Raw genomic sequence first — 12,222 nt, 5'->3', positions numbered from 1 at the left:
TCCATCCTATCCAACACACCCCAGAAGAGACTGAGCTTTTGGTTGAATTGAAAAACTTGTGTGTTAAAATCCCGCTTCTTTAAGCTATCAAGGATGTCCCCATCTACAACCAGTTAATCAAGGAGAAATGCTTCAAACATCTTGGGAGGTGAAAGAAAGACGCCCCTACCATTAATGCCATTGAAACAAAGTTCGACTTAATGTTGGGGCAGGTGATTTTCCCGAAGTATCTAGACCCTGGAAGTCTTTTGGTAGATGTGCACATCGATGGTATCATTTCCCCCATACCTTGATCGATCTTGGGGATGCCATCAATGTGATGACTAAGGAGACTATTCTTAAACTGAATCTCCAAGGATCATTAAGAAAGACCATAACAGTCTTGCAGCTTGCAGACATGTCCACAATAGCTCCTGAGGGAGTTGTTGAGGATGTGATGGTCTCCATTGATTCCTGGGAATACCCTATTGACATCTTAGTTCTCCAAACTAAGGCCAAGTTCAATGGTTATCCTCTCATCCTTGGAAGGCCATGGTTAGCCACTGTTGATGCTTACATAAGTTGCAGGGCCGGGAATATGACCATTAAAAATGGGAATTTGTCCAAACAATTGGTCTTGTACCCTCCTACTCAACCATCTCTGGAGCATGACTTACCTTTATGGTTAGAAGAGGAGGAGGAATATGAAGTCTACTCTTCCCCAATTTGTACCCTAGATGCTACTATAGGAGGGGGCCAACCTGATTGAGAAAATCCTCTAGAATCAACCCCCCAACAGCATGTCTCTTGAGTAGTTAGTGAAGAAAACTGAAGATAACCCTTGGAATGATTTTTTCCTAGCTAACTCAAGTCCTACTCATGTCAAGATGATAGAATTTGGTCCAGAAAGAACATTGAAAATCAACCCCTCTCCCTCTGCACATTAGGAAGAGGAGTTACGTGACATGCTAAGAAATCATATGGATGCCTTTGCCTAGAGTTACAAGGAAATGAAGGGAGTGGACCCTTCGTTGTGTACTCACCACATTTACATCAAGGAAGGCTACAAGCCAGTGCGCCAACCTCATAGGAGAATGAACCCAACCCTCAAGGATATAGTCAAAGAAGAACTGTAGAAGTTGTTGGATGCAGGATTCATTTACCCCATCTCAGATAGTGAGTGGGTATCTCCGCTAGTTCTAGGTCCAAAGAAAAATGGGAAGTGGAGGATCTGTGTGAACTATAGAGAGCTAAATAAAGCCACAAAAGAGAACAATTTTCCTCTACCTTTCATTGACCAAGTATTAGGTGGTCTGGCAGGAAAGAATTTCTTCTCTTTCCTGGATGGATTCAATGGTTACAATCAGATCCAGATCAGCCCAAAGGACCAACATAAAATGACCTTCACCTATCCTTGGGGTACCTTTTTTTATAGGGTCCTTCCTTTTGGATTGTGTAATGTCCCTGCCACTTTTCAGAGGGAAATCCTGAGCATCTTTGCAGAGCTAGTCCATGACTCTGTGGAAATTTATATGGATTATTTCACCCCCTATGGGTGTGATTTCTTGGAGGCTCTCTCTAACTTAGGAAAAGTATTAAACAAATTCATTGAAATGAACTTATCCCCTAGTCCTGAGAAGTGTGAGTTCTTGATGATTGCAGGGATTGTTCTAGGTCACTCAATATCCTAGGAAGGACTGCAAGTGGACCTAAATAAAATTGCTATCATAAAGAGGGTCCCTACTCCTCAGAGGCAGAGGGATGTCACAAGTTTCTTGGGTTTAGCTCGATACTATAGGAGATTCATAAAATACTTCAGCAAAGTAGCCTCACCTTTTTTTGGACAATTGGCCAAGGACTCCGAATTTTTATGGTCAGAAAGCTGCCAAGAGGCCCTAGAAAACCTAAAGGACAAGTTGAATACTACACCTATATGAGGCCCAAATTGGGCTCTTCCTTTCCACGTCCATGTTGATGCCTCATAAAAATCTATAGGAGCAACTCTAGGATAGATAGATGACAAGTTGCCTTATTCCATTTACTTCATCAACAAAAATATGTCCAAGTCTGAATTGAACTATACTGTGACTGAAAAAAGAGCTCCTAGCTATTGTCCATTCCTTGAATAAATTTAGACATTTTATCACTGGTTACCAGACCTTTGTACATACATACCATGTTGTTATTAAATATTTGATGAACAAGACTGATGTGAATGCCCGAATTATTAGATGGTTTCTTTTTTTACAACATTTTGATCTAACTATCATTGATAAGCCCGATAGAGAAAATGTAGTTGCATATTTTTTGTCGAGACAGGCTTTGCCTACAGGTGAGGAAGGAATGGTTGATGATCAACTGCCAGATGAGCATTTATTCGCTATTTCAATTCTCTCTCTATGGTTTTCTGACATAGCCAGTACTTAGTGGTTGCATAGTTCCCTCAAAATCTTTAGAGCATAATTATAAGGAAAAGCGCACCATTCACTTGGACTGGGGGAAATCTCTTCAAGATAGGCCCAGATCAAATTCTGAGAAGATGTGTCAGGAAGGAGGAATTTTTTGACATCCTTTTGGCCTGTCATGATGGGCCTTGTGGAGGTCACTTTGCATCCAAGAGGACAACCTTCGAGGTACGACAAGCTAGCTACTATTGGCTCACTCTCCACCAATATGCAAGAAGATATACCAACCATTGTGACTAGTGCCAAAGAATGGGGAAACCCACTCCTAGGGATGAAATACCTTTGCAACCTCAAGTAACTTTTGAGCCATTTGAAACGTGGGGCATGGATTTCATTGAGCCCATTGATCCACCATTAGGACAAAAAAAGTACATAATTGTGTGCACCCATTACTTGACAAAGTGGGTTGAAACCAAGGTTGTCAAGGTAGCCACAAAAGAGAAAGTGGTTGAGTTCTTGAGGGAGAATTCGTTTTATAAGTTTGGGTACCCTAGAGAGCTAGTCATTGATCAAGACACTCAATTCACCTCACACTTGATTGAGAATCTGTTGAGCCAGCATAAGATCAATCACAAGAAATCAACTCCTTATCACCCTCAAGCTAATGCACAAGTAGAGGTTACCAACAGAGAATTGGAAAGCATTCTCACAATGGTGGTGATTAGCAGCAAGAAAGATTCAATTGACAGACTCTTGGGCCTATAATACAACTTGGAAGAAAACCACTGGCTTCACCCCTTATGATTTGGTCTATGGGAAGAAGGCTCTGCTCTCCATTAAGTTTGAGTACAACACTTTAAGAATGGCAGCACAGTTGGATTTGGATGTTACAAGGGCACAACAAGAGAGGTTTCTCCAGCTCAATGGGTTAGATGAATTCAGGATGCAGACCCTCCTACACATAGAGGTGACTCAAGTACAAAGAAAGGTTTGGCATGACAAAAATATCAAAGACAAAGTTTTTCAAGAGGGTGATTGGGCTCTGCTATATGACTCCAAGTTCAAGGATTTCAAAGGCAAATTGATGACCAGATGGTTGGGCCCATATGTGATAGAAAAGTGCCATGACAATGGGGCTGTTCATATAAGAACCATTGATGAAGAAGGTATCCCCTTGCTTGTCAATGGGTACAGATTGAAAGCCTACAAAAGACCTCTGTCAAAGGAAGATTTTTTTAGTAGTATCAGTAAGGCAGTGATGGTGATTGGAGGTGTCTCGGCTTCCACCTCATTGAATTCTTGAAGACTGTTTTATTTTTAAAAAAATTGAAAAAAAAAAGAGAAAAAACAATAAGAGACCTAGGTGAAAACCTCCATGAGGCACCTAAGGCAAACTTTTGGGTTGAAAACCTCCTTGAGGCAACCCAAGAGTGAAAAAATTGAAAAATAAAATATCCCTGGGTGAAAACCTCCCTTGGGGCACCTAGGGTAGGAAAACAGGTTGAAAACCTCCTTTGAAGCAACCCGCGTGTCTTTCAAAAATAAATAAATAAATAAAATGCTATGGCAGGGACCTCAAACCTGCCCACTAATAAAAGTCTGTGATTTTTGCAGGTTTTCAAGGCAACAAAGGATACCCAGTTAAGAGGGAAGCAAGATAAGGAACACCCCATTCTTCCTTCATCCATTTCATATCTTCCATGCCCACCATGTCTCCAGTATCCATTCTCATCTCCAAACATTAAAAAAAAAACCAATTTGCGGGCAATTTTCTTGCTTCTATAGGATTTCCTGTAGTTACTACAGGTGTTTCCTATAGTACTACAGGATGTCCTGAAACTCTACAGGAATGGAATCCCGATTGAGAAATAATGATGCAGGCCTATTCTAGGTTGAAAGAGGAGGCCATTGACCTCACCACATCTCAACCAACACCAATTCATGACCATGCCACCCTCTATGTCCATCAAAGAAACAACAACAAAGAAAGAAAAAAACAAAGAAAAGTCCAAGGGCCATACCATTAGTGTCCTACCTCACCTACCACTCCATCTTCCCCATTTCGACCCCTTCCACTCCTACTTCAGCACCTATTCCTCCTCCAAGAAATTAAGAAAGAGGCAGCTACAGGATTTCCTATAGTACTACAGGAAACCCCATAGCAGCCTATATTATGAAAGTAGTAGTCTCCATGCTCCTCATTCATCATCCATGCAGAGAAAGAGTATAAAAAACCCTGTAGACACTATGGAACCTATCCAAAGCTCAACAATAATATAAGAGGCCAGCACCTGCACATCACAACAAAGAAGATAAAGATATAAGCTGGGTGAAATCAACAAAACAAGAGCAAAAAGAGAACATGTACCTGAACAAGAAGAAGCATAGTAGAGACACCCTCTAGCATGCAACGACTGAACAAAGGAAGCCACATGTATGGCACCTCATCCACACTCTTTCCTAAGTACGAATATGATAAAAGTGTAAGAATATGAAAAGGTTGGTTTATAAGATGAAGGTGGCCACTTAACTTGGCCACCCTCAGTCGGAAAACAAAAAGTGAAGTTCTAGTCAGCAGGCCATATGACAAGATCACATCAAAGAAAATAAGTTGGAAAGGTGGTCGAGTTAAGTTGTACAGGAGTGGGTGATGATTATGAGAAAGGGTTGCATGATAATTAATGGTGGGCCAACAGTCCAAAAGGAGAAATCACGTACCTTGCCAACCAGCACACCACTGCAAGGAATTGGCCATAAATAGAAAAAATCCTTAACTTTCATGCACACATCGTTCTTTTCGAGATTTAGAGAACTGGGACCACTTGGAGGAGCCATCAAAGAAGAAAGCTAATCTCGACCATCCTACAGTGAACACCTACATGAAACACAGAGAAACTACATGAAACAATGGGAATTGTCAAAAAAAACTCTACAAGGGGGTGCCTAGGGCCCATATATTCAAGAATTATCCTCAACCAGGGCATTACAGTGAAAGGTAGGTGGCCCATATCCTCTGTGTTTTGACTTGATAGCTAGAAAAGAGAAAAGGAAAAAGAAATTTTCATTTTGTTTCCTAGTAATTGCAGTTTGCATAGGGATAGAAATAATTATGTGGGGATAAAGGAAGAATTGTAGTCATCACCCTCCTAAACTCTAAACCCTCAGTCACCTTGGAAATCTCTAAAGCTAAAGCCACCAAACTACCTACAGTCAGCTTGATAGAGAGAGAAAATGACAGGAGGTTTCAACAGAAGGGAGCCCACATATCCCCAAGGGTTAGCTCAATGGGTTGAGTCCCCATTGTTAAGTATCTCGCCAATCGATAGGTCACATGGTCAATTCTCCTTGAAACCCTTGGGGTTAGGCTCTACTAGTCTGACTAGAGGGGTTTAAAAGATTCCCTTCAGGGTTGATCTGCCTAGATTTTCCTATGGGGTAAAAAAATAAGGGATCCCATAGGGACATTTAGAATACATCTCCATCCCCTTGTGGTAGAGATATTTAGGAGGCATCAATGGTTGGGATTCTTCGAGCTTCTTAGGGGATATGATGATGATGTAGCTCAGGAATTTTCCAAGTCACTCACACCTCAGGTTAGTGTCAGTGCCACTTCTGTGGTGAGAGGATTGTCTGTAACAATTACCCTTGAAAGGATTAGAAGAATCACTACACTTCCTCTAGGTTTACAATGGAGAAAAGAGGATAAAGCTAGCAACACTTATGCCAAGAAGAATTTTTTCTTGAGAGATGAGGAGCCAATTGTGGACAAAAATGGGATTAGAAGGGAGAGCATTCCCTATCCTTGGGATGAAGTAAGCTATCACATTATTAAGTATATTTCTTAGGAGGGAAGGCTCATTATAGTCTATGTTTACCAGTTTAGACTCCTCCATGAGGTGAGATTTGGAGAATATTTACCCCTTAATAGAAGACTTAGTGTGCCCTACTTCTTGTTGCAATCAATAGTAGACATGAGAATAAAGGTACAGGAAGGAAAACATCAACAATTGACACATCATGGACTAATCAAGATCATACTAGAAGATGCCCTAAGCCAATTAAGAGTCCCTATTATATGGTCCACATTTAGGGACATGGACATGGAGGCTGTAATTGAAGCAATTGAGTATGAAGGAGACCCAACATCTAGTGGTGAGGAGGAAGAAGAAGAACCTAAAGAAGAAGAGGAGGAACCTGAAGAAGAAGAAGAAGAACCTGAAGAAGAAGAGGAGGAACCCGAAGAAGAAGAGGAAAAACCAAAGGAAGAAGAAGAGGAAAAGACAAATAAAACAGAGGGAGAAAAGAACAGTGGGGAAGAATCATAGAAGGATGAGGCAAAGCCTAAAACACACACCAAGGAAGGGGAGGAATCTCTACGAGTGTCTCCTGAACCCACAGAGAAGGAGGCAGTTGCTGCCTTGACTGACCTAAGCACACCCATAAAGTCAACAAGAAAAAGGCAGAGGAAGACTCCCATATATTTCAAAATAAGGAGGAGCACTAAGATAAAACAGGGGAGACCACATACACCTAAAAGACTCCTATAATCATTGAAGACTCACCAAAAGGACAAGAAAAACTAGTCTCCCTAGAAACGAAAGGTGAAGAGGGAACATCAAAATAGGATTCCCCAAAGTCGCAAATCACCTATGTTAGGAGGCCTGTCACTAGGTCATCCTCCACAAAGCGAATCAAAGAACCTTTGACCCCATTTCAGAAATGGAAAAGCCTCCTACAGGAAACACATACAATCCTATAGGAAACTTTGTTGGAACTACAGGAAACACAGAAAAAAACAATAGGAAGGACAAAAAGGATAAAGGAAAGGCAAGGAAGCGGCAACACAAGTACAGGGGGAGACAAATGCTCCAAAGACATTAAAGGGAGAATCCCAAGAGCTGTAGGAACCTAGCCCACAACCCAATCTCAGCTCCTATTACAGATTCATTGAGGGAGGCAGAGTAATACCACAAAATTTTTCCATCCCTCTCTTCTTTGAGCTTGAGAAGGAGAGAGCAAGGAAACATCGTTGGATGAAAATTTCTAAATCAAAGAATGTAGAGGATGTGGGCCATATGGAAGAAAATCTACTAGAGATGGGCAAAGAGTTGAGTGAGATAAGAGATAGGGAAAGAATTATGAAATCTCAACTAGAGGCTGAAAACACATGGCTGAGGAGGCAGGTACAGGAAAAAGAGAGCCAATTGGCCATTATGGCAAGCCTCTCTATGGAGGCACTCCAGTGTAGGATGCCATCAAAATCGTATGCCTTGTACCTAAAAGATCAATGATTGAAATTTCAGATAAAGACCCTAGCACAACGAGGAACTATGCCTTTCCAAGGCTATAGGCAGTTCATTGAGCTCTGTGACCAAAGCATCTTGGAGGAGAGGGCCAAGATATCTTAATTCCACTTACACAACTTGGCCTTAACAGACTTGAATGTGTGGGACCCCAATCCAAAATTGGGAGACTTACAACTAATGGCCTTGGCATCATGGATGAGTCATGAGGAGGCCAGGGCTAAGGAACTAAAGAGGGTATTGGAAAGAGAAGAAAAAGAGCCCCTTTACATCAGTGCAAAACAGATCAATTCCATGGCTGTCATTAGCACCCACAACCTCATCGCCAATGATCCCCAACTTGCACCAAGATACCTAGCTACACAAGAGCAAGCAATAATTCATTTTAAGGACACTTTGAGATTGATAGGGGACGAAAGCCAGTAAGCATGCCAAAGGAGATGGGGCACCCTACCATATAGCATAAGGATCATGGAGTATCATTCCCCTAAAAAAATGAGGGATGCACTAGAAATGACCCCACTATATAAGAAGGCACTGCAGAGACTCAAAATTAACTAAATTGGCTTGAAACTCAACGCCCCATTTCTCTTGGGTATGTTAGAAGGAAGAAAGGAGGAAGATGAAAGAAAACAGTGGGAGGAAATAGAGAAGAATGCAGGATTTTATCCATAAGAGGAGAATACATCAACAGAAGCCTGGAATGTCAGAGAGGCCACAAGAGCAATGAAAGACATGGACATAGATTACGTTTCTCAGAGGATGAGCAACACCTTTAGTAGGGGGTGATGATGAGGCTCATCAATAGGTAAATTAGATGGACCTTAATGCCACTCTCCAGCTTATTAAAATCAACTTTTCTCACATTTCTTTACATATTTTATTATATTTTCCTTAGTGAGAAGGGTAAAGATGAGATGCTATGTCATGTGGCATAATGTGCATTAATTGCAGGATTCAGAGCAATTTTGGCTAATTTAAGTGCATGAACTCAAAGTAGACAAGCAAGAGGGATTTTAGGAGATTGGATCTCCCTCCTTAACTCCTCAATCACTCGAAGACTCCTCCACCAGATCTCATCAGCTCGGAGTTATAACCAACCAAGCCTACTGAGGTCATTGGCAGCCAAGCCAGTGATAGTTGAAGACAAGTTGATCTCGAGTTGGCAGCCAAGCCTCCCTAATTTTAAGGAAGTTGTTGGTAGCTTCAGTTTTATAAATAAGAGGGCCTAGGGCCTCATTAGGGTTCAAGTTTTTTGGTTGTAGCCAAGAGGCATTTTCGAGCTAATATCTTGTGACTAATAACTCTTATCTATTTTTGACATTTTGGTAAAAATGAAAATCATTCCCTTGATCCAGCATTGAGTTGACTTTGAGAGCTGAAGCTCTTGGGTTAGGACCCAAAGCTAGCAGCAGAGGTTCCTCTTCTTGTACATGTATGCTTAGACTACATTCATAGTTAGCTGCAGAAGTGATTTTGGTTTTGTTTAATCTGGAATTATTTGGATGATTAATTATTTTTCTTCCATTTGTGGATAGATAGATCAGTGGTACCATAGTGACAGTAAACAATTGAAAAAAGCTTGTGGTAGTGGCCTTTGTCTCATCTCCCTTATGGGATCATGGTTTGAGGGTTCCATTCACACAACCCCAAAAACAAATTTATTGTTTGATCACTGCATAACCTAGGGTTTCTTGTTGAATAGATCATTGTTTCTAAATTTCTTAGAAGTACCTACAATTGTCATTTTTGTCTCTTGAGTTTGTTATGGTTTAGAAGCACTTCCATTCATAAAATTATCCATTAGCTATTAATAACTCTGTTTTTCCTAAATTCAACTCATCTTTTCCATATATAAATGAAGTTGTGCATAAATGAAGAAAATAATGTATGTTGTTGCAGGAGCTTCTGATCTATAGGGAGACCTCATCTCGCCAACCTCATCCAAGTCTTGTCCACCCACGCGGCCAAAGTCCAGCAAACACTAATCTAAATTCTTGTTTTATAGCAAAGTGGACATTTTCCTTGAGCAAGTCCAACCATCTTGAAGCCTTGGATTGAGCCTTGGGTAGTGTGCACCTCCTCTGTGCCTTATTCCCCCCTTAGACACCTTTCCCACACTTCATTCTACCTTTCCTACCTCCCTATAAGCTTTCAGCCTGTTTCCCGTAGTAAAACATGGCATTCTATAGTAGAACTAGGACATCCTGTAGCACTATAGGAAACCCTGTAGTAGCCTGTTTTAAGCCTAAATTGAGCAGAAATGGTCATCTGAGCTTAAGTTAGGCCTCCATTTGGCTTCCATACCCTCGACACTGTTCCAGACCTGTTTCCCCATACCCGTCTCCCCTGCCAAATAAAAAATTGGTTAAATTAACATTTACATTCATAAAACTGAAAATAAAAAGGTTTTTTCTACAATTTCTAGTTAGCTCATGCATGTAGCAGTCACAGTAGTTCTTAGATAAATTTCCATGCTCATTTAGTCCAGATAAATAGATGTTATATGCAAGGTTAAGTTAGGTCTCTTTTGCAAGAAATATGTGTAGATGCTTAGCTAGATGATTTCATGTCACTTTCTAACACCTTCCAGTGCAACACTTTCATTTCCTAGAGTAGGCAACATTTCCTTTTTGCATTTAGAGTAATTTTCCCTTTGCCAGTAGGTAGTGAGACTCCTTCTAGTCAATAAAAGACTGGTTTGAAAAATCTTAGTGGTCTATCGCCCCAGTTGAAAAGTGACAAGAGTAGACCATTGCATCTACTGTGTATACAACACTGTCACCTCCAAGTTTGTACGAACCCTGGGTTGATGAAGTAAAGTTGGCAGCCCTAGGAGTTGCAACATTCTTGCTGCAATACTGGAGCTCATCAATAATCTTAGTGCAAGGAGAAAAGAGAGATTACCAAACTCTTGACTTCTAAGCAATCTTAGTGCAAGGGGAAAGGAGAGATTTCTAAACTCTTTTATGTCAACATCTAGTTGAAGAAAATAAAGGTAGATTGCCTCTTTAGCACAATTAGTTGAGAGGCTTGTATTGAAAGTTAAATTTCATCCCCACCAATATACATTGGGATGGGTGAGTCAAGACATGGAGTTGTGGGTCATGTAGTTTATATTTGCAATTGATGTAATCTTTCTATATAAAGTAGTGACAATTGTGATTTATTGGACGTATGATGAGATATATTCCGAAGTCCTTGTCTTTATGTAAGAGATAATGTGTTTCCATAAAGGGTAAGATAATACCACTTGGTTAAAAATGGAAAATATTTTGGCATATATTCACATAAATTAGATCAAACTCTCATTGATAAGTGCACATTAAGAAAGAAGGTTAATCAATGCAAACAATAAGTTTGCATTGTTCTTAACTTGCATAAAAGAAGTAAAGATGACATCCTCGAAAAGATGGCATCACAACTAAATATAATAACTTTTCTTATCTTGATCTCAAAATCCATCTTCTAAATCTATTTTAATGACTATAATATACTTTCCAACTATGAATGATTCCATTCTTGACACTCTAGTTCTAGTTCTAGTTCTAATTTAAAATAAAATTGAAATTAGTATCTACAGATTTCTAATTCATAATTCTTTGAGATTGTTATCATGATACAAAATTTGAAGATATATTTTTTTTAACTAAATTTATAACAATTTTTTTTAAACAATATCATTAATTTATAAAAGAATAAGTTTAAAAAATCTACCATACTAATAACCATACATCTTTTTTAAAACATTATTCAATTTTATCTATACATCTATAAAATGTCAATCAATTTTATTTTGACATATTCTTTAAAACATTATTAATTTTACCAATTTAATTTAATTGTAAAAAATTTAAAATAAAATTTCATTTTTAATATTATAATTAACCTCACTAACTTTCTAAATGTTTTTAGATATCCACATAATAGCATTCATGTAAAAATATAATAGCCATGATTACCACCACACTTATTTTCATTATTTTCTTTCCGTGTGGTGGGCAATGACATGACAAGACAGTTAGATGTGTTTATTTGTTGTACACTTTGTGACAAAGAAGATATATGCTATCATGATCCCATTGTACACTTTGTGTTTATTTGTCATCTCTTCTTCCCTAATAGGGACATATCACCCACCATAATAGGGACATATCACCCACCATTATTTTCAAAGTGGAATACACCTATAGATGGTATCATAATCTTCATATGTGCTTATCGATAATTTATTATGATAAGAAAATTATTATTTCATACATGTCTCTATTATGCTTATCATTTTGGTTTAGAGTTTTGTATACTCAACACCTTCTTGATGGGTCATTCCAACTTCTATCATTATATTTTAAATATTTTAAATGTTTTAAGGAAAAGTTTTACAAATATATAAATTTAATAATAATAATGATAAAATATGTATTATTTTATTATATAATAAAAAAAAATAAAAAAAAAAATATTTAATTAAAAATTTATTTTAATAAATATATATATATATATATATATATATAATCAAATTTTATATTTAATAA

Source organism: Pinus tabuliformis, chromosome X, assembly GCF_031772625.1.
Source record: "Pinus tabuliformis cultivar Carrire ecotype Pingquan chromosome X, CPIR1, whole genome shotgun sequence".
Classification (NCBI taxonomy): Eukaryota; Viridiplantae; Streptophyta; class Pinopsida; order Pinales; family Pinaceae; genus Pinus; species Pinus tabuliformis.
This window is presented reverse-complemented; position numbering follows the sequence as displayed.